Below are 15,617 nucleotides of genomic sequence, written 5' to 3'. Positions count from 1 at the left end.
CGTCATTTGTTATCGAATCGACATAGAGCCAGATCGTCACATTGGCCGCTCTTCTCTCTGAAACGGTTGTACTTATCGTCTGCAAAGCTATGTCGCGTGCTGCGGTATGCGGAGACACTAAAAGCACCATAGTAGAACACAGATGAAGCATCTACGTTGATGTAATAGCCAGTAAGAAGAAGTACAATTCAAGTTTTAGGTATTGACTATTGACTTTTTAGCTGGCTTTGGTGCCTTGGACATGAGCTAGGACCTTAAGATTCTGCATGAAAGGAGGACTAGCAGCCGAGTTGCAAGGGAGAATGTGAAAAGTGTTCATATGTAGTAAAAACCTGAGAAATCGGTCAGTTTTCGTCATTTGTTATCGAATCGACTTAAAGCCAGATCGTCACATTGGCCGCTCTTCTCTCTGAAACGGTTGTACTTATCGTCTGCAAAGCTATGTCGCGTGCTGCGGTATGCGGAGACACTAAAAGCACCATAGTAGAACACAGATGAACCTTCTAAGTTGATGTAATAGCCAGTAAGAAGTAGTACAATTCAAGTTTTAGGTATCGATTATTGACTTTTTAGCTGGCTTTGGTGCCTTGGACATGAGCTAGGACTTTAAGATTCTGCGTAAAAGGAGGACTAGCAGCCCAGTTGCACGGGAGAATGTGAAAAGTGTTCATATGTATTAAAAACCTGAGACATCCGTCCGTTTTCGTCATTTGTTATCGAATCGACTTAAAGCCAGATCGTCACATTGGCCGCTCTTCTCTCTGAAACGGTTGTACTTATCGTCTGCAAAGCTATGTCGCGTGCTGCGGTATGCGGAGAAACTAAAAGCACCGTAGTAGAACACAGATGAAGCTTCTAAGTTGATGTAATAGCCAGGAAGAAGTAGTACAATTCAAGTTTTAGGTATTGATTATTGACTTTTTAGCTGGCTTTGGTGCCTTGGACATGAGCTAGGACCTTAAGATTCTGCATGAACGGAGGACTAGCAGGCGAGTTGCAAGAGAGAATGTGAAAAGTGTTCATATGTAGTAAAAACCTGAGAAATCGGTCCGTTTTCGTCATTTGTTATCGAATCGACTTAAAGCCAGATCGTCACATTGGCCGCTCTTCTCTCTGAAACGGTTGTACTTATCGTCTGCAAAGCTATGTCGCGTGCTGCGGTATGTGGAGACACTAAAAGCACCATATGAGATCACAGATGAAGCTTCTAAGTTGATGTAATAGCCAGTAAGAAGTAGTACAATTCAAGTTTTAGGTATCGATTATTGACTTTTTAGCTGGCTTTGGTGCCTTGGACATGAGCTAGGACCTTAAGATTCTGCATGAAAGGAGGACTAGCAGCCGAGTTGCACGGGGGAATGTGAAATGTGTTCATATGTAGTAAAAACCTGAGAAATCCGTCCGTTTTCGTCTTTTGTTATCGAATCGACATAGAGCCAGATCGTCACATTGGCCGCTCTTCTCTCTGAAACGGTTGTACTTATCGTCTGCAAAGCTATGTCGCGTGCTGCGGTATGTGGAGACACTAAAAGCACCATATGAGATCACAGATGAAGCTTCTAAGTTGATGTAATAGCCAGTAAGAAGTAGTACAATTCATGTTTTAGGTATCGATTATTGACTTTTTAGCTGGCTTTGGTGCCTTGGACATGAGCTAGGACCTTAAGATTCTGCATGAAAGGAGGACTAGCAGCCGAGTTGCACGGGGGAATGTGAAAAGTGTTCATATGTAGTAAAAACCTGAGAAATCCGTCCGTTTTCGTCATTTGTTATCGAATCGACATAGAGCCAGATCGTCACATTGGCCGCTCTTCTCTCTGAAACGGTTGTACTTGTCGTCTGCAAAGCTATGTCGCGTGCTGCGGTATGCGGAGACACTAAAAGCACCATAGTAGAACACAGATGAAGCTTCTAAGTTGATGTAATAGCCAGCAAGAAGTTGTAGAATTCAAGTCTTTGGTATCGATTATTGACTTTTTTGCTGGCTTTGGTGCCTTGGACATGAGCTAGGACTTTAAGATTCTGCATAAAAGGAGGACTAGCAGTCCAGTTGCACGGGAGTGTGTGAAAAGTGTTCATATGTAGTAAAAACCTGAGAAATCCGTCCATTTTCTTCATTTTTTAACGAATCGACTTAAAGCCAGATCGTCACATTGGCCGCTCTTCTCTCTGAAACGTTTGTACTTATCGTCTGCAAAACTATGTCGCGAGCTGCGGTATGCGGAGAAACTAAAAGCACCGTAGTAGAACACAGATGAAGCTTCTAAGTTGATGTAATAGCCAGGAAGAAGTAGTACAATTCAAGTTTTAGGTATTGACTATTGACTTTTTAGCTGGCTTTGGTGCCTTGGACATGAGCTAGGACCTTAAGATTCTGCATGAAATGAGGACTAGCAGCCGAGTTGCAAGGGAGAAGTGAAAAGTGTTCATATGTAGTAAAAACCTGAGAAATCGGTCCGTTTTCGTCATTTGTTATCGAATCGACTTAAAGCCAGATCGTCACATTGGCCGCTCTTCTCCCTGAAGCGCTTGTACTTATCGTCTGCAAAGCTATGTCGCGTCCTGCGGTATGCGGAGACACTAAAATCACCATAGTAGAACACAGATGAAGCTTCTAAGTTGATGTAATAGCCAGTAAGAAGTAGTACAATTGAAGTTTTAGGTATCGATAACTGACTTTTTAGCTGGCTTTGGTGCCTTGGACATGAGCTAGGACCTTAAGATTCTGCATGAAAGGTGGACTAGCAGCCAAATTGCAGGGAAGAATGTAAAAAGTGTTCATATGAAGTAAAAACCTGAGAAATCCGTCCGTTTCCGTCATTTGTTATCGAATCGACTTAAAGCCAGATCGTCACATTGGCCGCTCTACTCTCGGAAACGGTTGTACTTATCGTCTGCAAAGCTATGTCGCTTGTTGCCGTAGGCGGGAAACAGAAAAGCACCATAGTAGAACACAGATGAAGCTTCTAAGTTGATGTAGTAGCCAGTAAGAAGTAGTACAATTCTAGTTTTAGATATCGATTATTGACTTTTTAGCTGGCTTTAGTGCCTTGGACATGAGCTAGGACCTTAAGATTCTGCATGAAAGGAGGACTAGCAGCCGAGTTGCACGGGAGAATGTGAAAAGTGTTCATATGTAATAAAAACCTGAGAAATCCGTCCGTTTTCGTCATTTGTTATCGAATCGACTTAAAGTCAGATCGTCACATTGGCCGCACTTCTCTCTGAAACGGTTGTACTTATCGTCTACAGAGCTATGTCACGTGCTGCGGTATGTGGAGACACTAAAAGCACCATATGAGATCACAGATGAAGCTTCTAAGTTGATGTAATAGCCAGTAAGAAGTAGTACAATTCATGTTTTAGGTATCGATTATTGACTTTTTAGCTGGCTTTGGTGCCTTGGACATGAGCTAGGACCTTAAGATTCTGCATGAAAGGAGGACTAGCAGCCGAGTTGCAGGGGAAAATGTGAAAAGTGTTCATATGTAGAAAAAACCTGAGAAATCCGTCTGTTTTCGTCATTTGTTATCGAATCGACTTAAAGCCAGATCGTCACATTGGCCGCTCTTCTCTCTGAAACGGTTGTACTTATCGTCTGCAAAGCTATGTCGCGTGCTGCGGTATGCGGAGACACTAAAAGCACCATAGTAGAACACAGATGAAGCATCTACGTTGATGTAATAGCCAGTAAGAAGAAGTACAATTCAAGTTTTAGGTATTGATTATTGACTTTTTAGCTGGCTTTGGTGCCTTGCACATGAGCTAGGACCTTAAGATTCTGCATGAAAGGAGGACTAGCAGCCGAGTTGCAAGGGAGAATGTGAAAAGTGTTCATATGTAGTAAAAACCTGAGAAATCGGTCAGTTTTCGTCATTTGTTATCGAATCGACTTAAAGCCAGATCGTCACATTGGCCGCCCTTCTCTCTGAAACACTTGTACTTATCGTCTGCAAAGCTATGTCGCGTGCTGCGGTATGCGGAGACACTAAAAGCACCATAGTGGAACACAGAGGAACCTTCTAAGTTGATGTAATAGCCAGTAAGAAGTAGTACAATTCAAGTTTTAGGTATCGATTATTGACTTTTTAGCTGGCTTTGGTGCCTTGCACACGAGCTAGGACCTTAAGATTCTGCATGAAAGGAGGACTACCAGCCGAGTTGCAGGGGAGAATGTAAAAAGTGTTCATATGAAGTAAAAACCTGAGAAATCCGTCCGTTTTCGTCATTTGTTATCGAATCGACTTAAAGCCAGATCGTCACATTGGCCGCTCTGCTCTCGGAAACGGTTGTACTTATCGTCTGCAAAGCTATGTCGCGTGCTGCGGTATGCGGAGGCTCTAAAAGCACCATAGTAGAACACAGATGAATCTTCTAAGTTCCTGTAATAGCCAGTAAGAAGTAATACCATTCAAGTTTTAGGTATCGATTATTGACTTTTTAGCTGGCTTTGGTGCCTTGGACATGAGCTAGGACTTTAAGATTCTGCATAAAAGGAGGACTAGCAGCCCAGTTGCACGGGAGTATGTGAAAAGTGCTCATATGTAGTAAAAACCTGAGAAATCCGTCCATTTTCGTCATTTTTTATCGAATCGACTTAAAGCCAGATCGTCACATTGGCCGCTCTTCTCTCTGAAACGGTTGTACTTATCGTCTGCAAAACTATGTCGCGTGCTGCGGTATGCGGAGAAACTAAAAGCACCGTAGTAGAACACAGATGAAGCTTCTAAGTTGATGAAATAGCCAGTAAGAAGTAGTACAATTAAAGTTTTAGGTATCGGTTAATGACTTTTACCCTTCTTTGGTGCCTTGGACACGAGCTAGGAAATTAAGATTTTGCATGAAGGAGGACTATCAGCCGAGTTGCACGGGAGAATGTGAAAAGTGTTCATATGTAGTAAAAACCTGAGAAATCCGTCCGTTTTCGACATTTGTTATCGAATCGACTTAAAGCCAGATCGTCACATTGGCCGCTCTTTTCTCTGAAACGGTTGTACTTATCGTCTGTAAAACTATGTCGCGTGCTGCGGTATGCGGAGAAACTAAAAGCACCGTAGTAGAACACAGATGAAGCTTCTAAGTTGATGTAATAGCCAGGAAGAAGTAGTACAATTCAAGTTTTAGGTATCGATTATTGACTTTTTAGCTGGCTTTGGTGCCTTGGACATGAGCTAGGACCTTAAGATTCTGCATGAAAGGAGGACTAGCAGCCGAGTTGCACGGGAGAATGTGAAAAGTGTTCATATGTAGTAAAAACCTGAGAAATCCGTCCGTTTTCGTCATTTGTTATCGAATCGACTTAAAGCCAGATCGTCGCATTGGCCGCTCTTCTCTCTGAAACGCTTGTACTTATCGTCTGCAAAGCTATGTCGCGTGCTGCGGTATGTGGAGACACTAAAAGCACCATAGTAGAACACAGATGAAGCTTCTAAGTTGATGTAATAGCCAGTAAGAAGTAGTACAATACAAGTTTTAGATATCGATTATTGACTTTTTAGCTAGCATTGGTGCTATGGACATGAGCTAGGACCTTAAGATTCTGCATGAAAGGAGGACTAGCAGCCGAGTAGCACGGGAGAATGTGAAAAGTGTTCATATGTAGTAAAAACCTGGGAAATTCGTCCGTTTTCGTCATTTGTTATCGAATCGACTTAAAGCCAGATCGTCACATTGGCCGCTCTTCTCTCTGAAACGCTTGTACTTATCGTCTGGAAAGCTGTGTCGCATGCTGCGGTATTCTGAGACACTACAAGCAGCATAGTAGAACACAGATGAAGTTTCTAAGTTGATGTAATAGCCAGTAAGAAGTAGTAAAATTCAAGTTTTGGGTATCGATTATTGACTTTTTAGCTGGCTTTGTTGCCTTGGACATGAGCTAGGACCTTAAGATTCTGCATGAAAGGAGGACTAGCAGCCGAGTAGCACGGGAAAATGTGAAAAGTGTTCATATGTAGTAAAAACCTGAGAAATTCGTCCGTTTTCGTCATTTGTTATCGAATCGACTTAAAGCTAGATCGTCACATTGGCCGCTCTTCTCTCTGAAACGCTTGTACTTATCGTCTGCAAAGCTATGTCGCATGCTGCGGTATGCTGAGACACTACAAGCAGCATAGTAGAACACAGATGAAGCTTCTATGTTGATGTAATAGCCAGTAAGAAGTAGACCAATTAGAGATATAGGTATCGATTATTGACTTTTTAGCTGACTTTGGTGCCTTGGACATGAGCTAGGACTTTAAGATTCTGCATAAAAGGAGGACTAGCAGCCGAGTTGCACGGAAGAATGTGAAAAGTGTTCATATGTATTAGAAACCTGAGACATCCGTCCGTTTTCGTCATTTGTTATCGAATCGACTTAAAGCCAGATCGTCACATTGGCCGCTCTTCTCTCTGAAACGGTTGTACTTATCGTCTGCAAAGCTATGTCGCGTGCTGCGGTATGCGGAGACACTAAAAGCACCATAGTAGAACACAGATGAAGCTTCTAAGTTGATGTAATAGCCAGTAAGAAGTAGTACAATTCAAGTTTTACGTATCGATTATTGACTTTTTAGCTGGCTTTGGTGCCTTGGACATGAGCTAGTACCTTAAGATTCTGCATGAAAGGAGGACTAGCAGCCGAGTTGCACGGGAGAATGTGAAAAGTGTTCATATGTAGTAAAAACCTGAGAAATCCGTCCGTTTTCGTCATTTGTTATCGAATCGACTTTAAGTCAGATCGTCACATTGGCCGTTCTTCTCTCTGAAACGGTTGTACTTATCGTCTACAAAGCTATGTCACGTGCTGCGGTATGTGGAGACACTAAAAGCAAAATAGTAGAACACAGATGAAGCTTCTAATTTGATGTAATGGCCAGTAAGAAGTAGTACAATTCAAGTTTTAGGTATCGATTATTGACTTTTTGGCTGGCTTTGGTGCCTTGGACATGAGCAAGGACCTTAAGATTCTGCATGAAAGGAGGACTAGCAGCCGAGTTGCAGGGGAAAATGTGAAAAGTGTTCATATGTAGTAAAAACCTGAGAAATCCGTCCGTTTTCGTCATTTGTTATCGAATCGACTTAAAGCCAGATCGTCACATTGGCCGCTCTTCTCTCTGAAACGCTTGTACTTATCGTCTGCAAAGCTATGTCGCGTGCTGCGGTATGCGGAGACACTAAAATAACCATAGTAGAACACAGACCAAGCTTCTAAGTTGATGTAATAGCCAGTAAGAAGTAGTACAATTCAAGTTTTAGGTATCGATTATTGACTTTTTGGCTGGCTTTGGTGCCTTGGACATGAGCAAGGACCTTAAGATTCTGCATGAAAGGAGGACTAGCAGCCGAGTTGCAGGGGAAAATGTGAAAAGTGTTCATATGTAGTAAAAACCTGAGAAATCCGTCCGTTTTCGTCATTTGTTATCGAATCGACTTAAAGCCAGATCGTCACATTGGCCGCTCTGCTCTTGGAAACGATTGTACTTATCGTCTGCAAAGCTATGTCGCGTGTTGCCGTAGGCGGAAACAGGAAAAGCACCATAGTAGAACACAGATGAAGCTTCTAAGTTGATGTAATAGCGAGTAAGAAGTAGTCCAATTCAAGTTTTAGGTATCGATTATTGACTTTTTAGCTGGCTTTGGTGCCTTGGATATGAGCTAGGACCTTAAGATTCTGCATGAAAGGAGGACTAGCAGCCGAGTAGCACGGGAGAATGTGAAAAGTGTCCATATGTAGTAAAAACCTGGGAAATTCGTCCGATTTCGTCATTTGTTATCGAATCGACTTAAAGCCACATCGTCTTATTTGCCGCTCTTCTCTCTGAAACGCTTGTACTTATCGTTTGCAAAGCTATGTCGCATGCTGCGGTATGCTGAGACACTACAAGCAGCATAGTAGAACACAGATGAAGCTTCTAAGTTGATGTAATAGCCAGTAAGAAGTTGTACAATTCAAGTTTTAGGTATCGATTATTGACTTTTTAGCTAGCTTTGGTGCCTTGGACATGAGCTAGGACCTTAAGATTCTGCATGAAAGGAGGACTAGCAGCCGAGTAGCACGGGAGAATGTGAAAAGTGATCATATGTAGTAAAAACCTGAGAAATTCGTCCGTTTTCGTCATTTGTTATCGAATCGACTTAAAGCCAGATCGTCACATTGGCCGCTCTTCTCTCTGAAACGCTTGTACTTATCGTCTGCAAAGCTATGTCGCATGCTGCGGTATGCTGAGACACTACAAGCAGCATAGTAAAACACAGATGAAGCTTCTAAGTTGATGTAATAGCCAGTAAGAAGTAGTACAATTCAAGTTTTAGGTATCGATTATTGACTTTTTAGCTGGCTTTGGTGCCTTGGACATGAGCTAGGACCTTAAGATTCTGCATGAAAGGAGGACTAGCAGCCGAGTTGCAGGAGAGAATGTAAAAAGGGTTCATATGAAGTAAAAACCTGAGTAATCCGTCCGTTTTCGTCATTTGTTATCGAATCGACTTAAAGCCAGATCGTCACATTGGCCGCTCTGCTCTTGAAACGGTTGTACTTATCGTCTGTAAAGCTATGACGCGTGCTGCGGTATGCGGAGACACTAAAAGCACCATAGTAGAACACAGATGGAGCTTCTAAGTTGATGTAATAGCCAGTAAGAAGTAGTACAATTCAAGTTTTAGGTATCGATTATTGCCTTTTTAGCTGGCTTTGGTGCCTTGGACATGAGCTAGGACCTTAAAATTCTGCATGAAAGGAGGACTAGCAGCCGAGTTGCACGGGAGAATGTGAAAAGTGTTCATATGTAGTAAAAACCTTAGAAATCCATCCGTTTTCGTTATTTGTTATCGAATCGACTTAAAGCCAGATCGTCACTTTGGCCGCTCTTCTCTCTGAAACGGTTGTACTTATCGTCTGCAAAGCTATGTCGCGTGCTGCGGTATGTGGAGACACTAAAATTACCATAGTAGAACACAGATGAAGCATCTAAGTTGATGTAATAGCCAGTAAGAAGTAGTACAATTCAAGTTTTAGGTATCGATTATTGACTTTTTAGCTGGCTTTGGTGCCTTCGACATGAGCTAGGACCTTAAGATTCTACATGAAAGGAGGAGTAGCAGCCGAGTTGCACGGGAGAATGTGAAAAGTGTTCATATGTAGTAAAAACCTGAGAAATCCGTCCGTTTTCGTCATTTGTTATCGAATCGACTTAAAGCCAGATCGTCACATTGGCCGCTCTTCTCTCTGAAAAAGTTGTACTTATCGTCTGCAAAGCTATGTCGCGTGCTGCGGTACGTGGACACAATAAAAGCACCATAGTAGAACACAGATGAAGCTTCTAAGTTGATGTAATAGCCAGTAAGAAGTAGTACAATTAAAGTTTTAGGTATCGATTATTGACTTTTTAGCTGGCTTTGATGCCTTGGACATGAGCTAGGACCTTAAGATTCTGCATGAAAGGAGGACTAGCAGCCGAGTTGCACGGGAGAATGAGAAAAGTGTTCATATGTAATAAAAACCTGAGAAATCCGTCCGTTTTCGTCATTTGTTATCGAATCGACTTAAAGTCAGATCGTCACATTGGCCGCTCTTCTCTCTGAAACGGTTGTACTTATCGTCTGCAAAGCTATGTCGCGTGTTGCCGTAGGCGGAAACAGAAAAGCACCATAGTAGAACACAGATGAAGCTTCTAAGTTGATGTAATAGCCAGTAAGAAGCAGACCAATTAGAGATTTAGGTATCGATTATTGACTTTTTAGCTGGCTTTGGTGCCTTGGACATGGGCTAGGACTTTAAGATGCTGCATAAAAGGAGGACTAACAGCCCAGTTGCACGGGAGAATGTGAAAAGTGTTCATATGTATTAGAAACCTGAGACATCCGTCCGTTTTCGTCATTTGTTATCGAATCGACTTAAAGCCAGATCGTCACATTGGCCGCTCTTCTCTCTGAAACGGTTGTACTTATCGTCTGCAAAGCTATGTCGCGTGCTGCGGTATGCGGAGACACTAAAAGCACCATAGTAGAACACAGATGAAGCTTCTAAGTTGATGTAATAGCCAGTAAGAAGTAGTACAATTCAAGTTTTACGTATCGATTATTGACTTTTTAGCTGGCTTTGGTGCCTTGGACATGAGCTAGTACCTTAAGATTCTGCATGAAAGGAGGACTAGCAGCCGAGTTGCACGGGAGAATGTGAAAAGTGTTCATATGTAGTAAAAACCTGAGAAATCCGTCCGTTTTCGTCATTTGTTATCGAATCGACTTTAAGTCAGATCGTCACATTGGCCGTTCTTCTCTCTGAAACGGTTGTACTTATCCTCTACAAAGCTATGTCACGTGCTGCGGTATGTGGAGACACTAAAAGCAAAATAGTAGAACACAGATGAAGCTTCTAAGTTGATGTAATGGCCAGTAAGAAGTAGTACAATTCAAGTTTTAGGTATCGATTATTGACTTTTTAGCTGGCTTTGGTGCCTTCGACATGAGCTAGGACCTTAAGATTCTGCATGTAAGGAGGACTACCAGCCGAGTTGCACGGAAGAATGTGAAAATTGTTCATATGCAGTAAAATCCTGAGACATCCATCCGTTTTCGTCATTTGTTATCGAATCGACTTAAAGCCAGATAGTCACATTGGCCGCTCTTATCTCCGAAACGCTTGTACTTATCGTCTGCAAAGCTATGTCGCGTGCTGCGGTATGCGGAGACACTAAAATAACCATAGTAGAACACAGACCAAGCTTCTAAGTTGATGTAATAGCCAGTAAGAAGTAGTACAATTCAAGTTTTAGGTATCGATTATTGACTTTTTGGCTGGCTTTGGTGCCTTGGACATGAGCAAGGACCTTAAGATACTGCATGAAAGGAGGACTAGCAGCCGAGTTGCAGGGGAAAATGTGAAAAGTGTTCATATGTAGTAAAAACCTGAGAAATCCGTCCGTTTTCGTCATTTGTTATCGAATCGACTTAAAGCCAGATCGTCACATTGGCCGCTCTGCTCTCGGAAACGGTTGTACTTATCGTCTGCAAAGCTATGTCGCGTGCTGCGGTATGTGGAGACACTAAAATTACCATAGTAGAACACAGATGAAGCATCTAAGTTGATGTAATAGCCAGTAAGAAGTAGTACAATTCAAGTTTTAGGTATCGATTATTGACTTTTTAGCTGGCTTTGGTGCCTTGGACATGAGCTAGGACCTTATGATTCTGCATGAAAGGAGGACTAGCAGCCGAGTAGCACGGGAGAATGTGAAAAGTGTTCATATGTAGTAAAAACCTGGGAAATTCGTCCGATTTCGTCATTTGTTATCGAATCGACTTAAAGCCACATCGTCTTAATTGCCGCTCTTCTCTCTGAAACGCTTGTACTTATCGTCTGCAAAGCTATGTCGCATGCTGCGGTATGCTGAGACACTACAAGCAGCATAGTAGAACACAGATGAAGCTTCTAAGTTGATGTAATAGCCAGTAAGAAGTAGTACAATTCAAGTTTTAGGTATCGATTATTGACTTTTTAGCTAGCTTTGGTGCCTTGGACATGAGCTAGGACCTTAAGATTCTGCATGAAAGGAGGACTAGCAGCCGAGTAGCACGGGAGAATGTGAAAAGTGATCATATGTAGTAAAAACCTGAGAAATTCGTCCGTTTTCGTCATTTGTTATCGAATCGACTTAAAGCCAGATCGTCACATTGGCCGCTCTTCTCTCTGAAACGCTTGTACTTATCGTCTGCAAAGCTATGTCGCATGCTGCGGTATGCTGAGACACTACGAGCAGCATAGTAAAACACAGATGAAGCTTCTAAGTTGATGTAATAGCCAGTAAGAAGTAGTACAATTCAAGTTTTAGGTATCGATTATTGACTTTTTAGCTGGCTTTGGTGCCTTGGACATGAGCTAGGACCTTAAGATTCTGCATGAAAGGAGGACTAGCAGCCGAGTTGCAGGGGAGAATGTAAAAAGGGTTCATATGAAGTAAAAACCTGAGTAATCCGTCCGTTTTCGTCAATTGTTATCGAATCGACTTAAAGCCAGATCGTCACATTGGCCGCTCTGCTCTTGAAACGGTTGTACTTATCGTCTGCAAAGCAATGTTGCGTTTTGCCGTAGGCGGAAACAGAAAAGCACCATAGTAGAACACAGATGAAGCTTCTAAGTTGATGTAATAGCCAGTAAGAAGTAGACCAATTCAAGATTTAGGTATCGATTATTGACTTTTTAGCTGGTTTTTTGTGCCTTGGACATGAGCTAGGACTTTATGATTCTGCATAAAAGGAGAACTAGCAGCCCAGTTGCACGGGAGAATGTGAAAAGTGTTCATATGTATTAAAAACCTGAGACATCCGTCAGTTTTCGTCATTTGTGATCGAATCGACTTAAAGCCAGATCGTCACATTGGCCGCTCTTCTCTCTGAAACGGTTGTACTTATCGTCTGCAAAGCTATGTCGCGTGCTGCGGTATGCGGAGACACTAAAAGCACCATAGTAGAACACAGATGGAGCTTCTAAGTTGATGTAATAGCCAGTAAGAAGTAGTACAATACAAGTTTTAGGTATCGATTATTGACTTTTTAGCTGGCTTTGGTGCTTTGGACATGAGCTAGGACCTTAAGATTCTGCATGAAAGGAGGACTAGCAGCCGAGTAGCACGGGAGAATGTGAAAAGTGTTCATATGTAGTAAAAACCTGGGAAATTCGTCCGTTTTCGTCATTTGTTATCGAATCGACTTAAAGCCAGATCGTCACATTGGCCGCTCTTCTCTCTGAAACGCTTGTACTTATCGTCTGGAAAGCTATGTCGCATGCTGCGGTATTCTGAGACACTACAAGCAGCATAGTAGAACACAGATGAAGTTTCTAAGTTGATGTAATAGCCAGTAAGAAGTAGTACAATTCAAGTTTTAGGTATCGATTATTGACTTTTTAGCTAGCTTTGTTGCCTTGGACATGAGCTAGGACCTTAAGATTCTGCATGAAAGGAGGACTAGCAGCCGAGTAGCACGGGAAAATGTGAAAAGTGTTCATATGTAGTAAAAACCTGAGAAATTCGTCCGTTTTCGTCATTTGTTATCGAATCGACTTAAAGCTAGATCGTCACATTGGCCGCTCTTCTCTCTGAAACGCTTGTACTTATCGTCTGCAAAGCTATGTCGCATGCTGCGGTATGCTGAGACACTACAAGCAGCATAGTAGAACACAGATGAAGCTTCTATGTTGATGTAATAGCCAGTAAGAAGTAGACCAATTAGAGATATAGGTATCGATTATTGACTTTTTAGCTGACTTTGGTGCCTTGGACATGAGCTAGGACTTTAAGATTCTGCATAAAAGGAGGACTAGCAGCCGAGTAGCACGGAAGAATGTGAAAAGTGTTCATATGTATTAGAAACCTGAGACATCCGTCCGTTTTCGTCATTTGTTATCGAATCGACTTAAAGCCAGATCGTCACATTGGCCGCTCTTCTCTCTGAAACGGTTGTACTTATCGTCTGCAAAGCTATGTCGCGTGCTGCGGTATGCGGAGACACTAAAAGCACCATAGTAGAACACAGATGAAGCTTCTAAGTTGATGTAATAGCCAGTAAGAAGTAGTACAATTCAAGTTTTACGTATCGATTATTGACTTTTTAGCTGGCTTTGGTGCCTTGGACATGAGCTAGTACCTTAAGATTCTGCATGAAAGGAGGACTAGCAGCCGAGTTGCACGGGAGAATGTGAAAAGTGTTCATATGTAGTAAAAACCTGAGAAATCCGTCCGTTTTCGTCATTTGTTATCAAATCGACTTTAAGTCAGATCGTCACATTGGCCGTTCTTCTCTCTGAAACGGTTGTACTTATCGTCTACAAAGCTATGTCACGTGCTGTGGTATGTGGAGACACTAAAAGCAAAATAGAAGAACACAGATGAAGCTTCTAAGTTGATGTAATGGCCAGTAAGAAGTAGTACAATTCAAGTTTTAGGTATCGATTATTGACTTTTTAGCTGGCTTTGGTGCCTTCGACATGAGCTAGGACCTTAAGATTCTGCATGTAAGGAGGACTACCAGCCGAGTTGCACGGAAGAATGTGAAAAGTGTTCATATGCAGTAAGAACCTGAGACATCCGTCCGTTTTCGTCATTTGTTATCGAATCGACTTAAAGCCAGATAGTCACATTGGCCGCTCTTATCTCCGAAACGCTTGTACTTATCGTCTGCAAAGCTATGTCGCGTGCTGCGGTATGCGGAGACACTAAAATAACCATAGTAGAACACAGACCAAGCTTCTAAGTTGATGTAATAGCCAGTAAGAAGTAGTACAATTCAAGTTTTAGGTATCGATTATTGACTTTTTGGCTGGCTTTGGTGCCTTGGACATGAGCAAGGACCTTAAGATTCTGCATGAAAGGAGGACTAGCAGCCGAGTTGCAGGGGAAAATGTGAAAAGTGTTCATATGTAGTAAAAACCTGAGAAATCCGTCCGTTTTCGTCATTTGTTATCGAATCGACTTAAAGCCAGATCGTCACATTGGCCGCTCTGCTCTTGGAAACGGTTGTACTTATCGTCTGCAAAGCTATGTCGCGTGTTGCCGTAGGCGGAAACAGGAAAAGCACCATAGTAGAACACAGATGAAGCTTCTAAGTTGATGTAATAGCGAGTAAGAAGTAGTCCAATTCAAGTTTTAGGTATCGATTATTGACTTTTTAGCTGGCTTTGGTGCCTTGGACATGAGCTAGGACCTTAAGATTCTGCATGAAAGGAGGACTAGCAGCCGAGTAGCACGGGAGAATGTGAAAAGTGTTCATATGTAGTAAAAACCTGGGAAATTCGTCCGATTTCGTCATTTGTTATCGAATCGACTTAAAGCCACATCGTCTTATTTGCCGCTCTTCTCTCTGAAACGCTTGTACTTATCGTCTGCAAAGCTATGTCGCATGCTGCGGTATGCTGAGACACTACAAGCAGCATAGTAAAACACAGATGAAGCTTCTAAGTTGATGTAATAGCCAGTAAGAAGTAGTACAATTCAAGTTTTAGGTATCGATTATTGACTTTTTAGCTGGCTTTGGTGCCTTGGACATGAGCTAGGACCTTAAGATTCTGCATGAAAGGAGGACTAGCAGCCGAGTAGCACGGGAGAATGTAAGAAGGGTTCATATGTATTAAAAACCTGAGACATCCGTCAGTTTTCGTCATTTGTGATCGAATCGACTTAATGCCAGATCGTCACATTGGCCGCTCTTCTCTCTGAAACGGTTGTGCTTATCGTCTGCAAAGCTATGTCGCGTGCTGCGGTATGCGGAGACACTAAAAGCACCATAGTAGAACACAGATGGAGCTTCTAAGTTGATGTAATAGCCAGTAAGAAGTAGTACAATTCAAGTTTTAGGTATCGATTATTGACTTTTTAGCTGGCTTTGGTGCCTTGGACATGAGCTAGTACCTTAAAATTCTGCATGAAAGGAGGACTAGCAGCCGAGTTGCACGGGAGAATGTGAAAAGTGTTCATATGTAGTAAAAACCTTAGAAATCCATCCGTTTTCGTTATTTGTTATCGAATCGACTTAAAGCCAGATCGTCACATTGGCCGCTATTCTCTCTGAAACGGTTGTACTTATCGTCTGCAAAGCTATGTCGCGTGCTGCGGTATGTGGAGACACTAAAATTACCATAGTAG

The sequence above is a fragment of the Schistocerca gregaria genome, unplaced genomic scaffold (assembly GCF_023897955.1).
Source record: "Schistocerca gregaria isolate iqSchGreg1 unplaced genomic scaffold, iqSchGreg1.2 ptg000199l, whole genome shotgun sequence".
Lineage (NCBI taxonomy): Eukaryota > Metazoa > Arthropoda > Insecta > Orthoptera > Acrididae > Schistocerca > Schistocerca gregaria.
Note: the sequence above shows the minus strand (reverse complement) of the source record.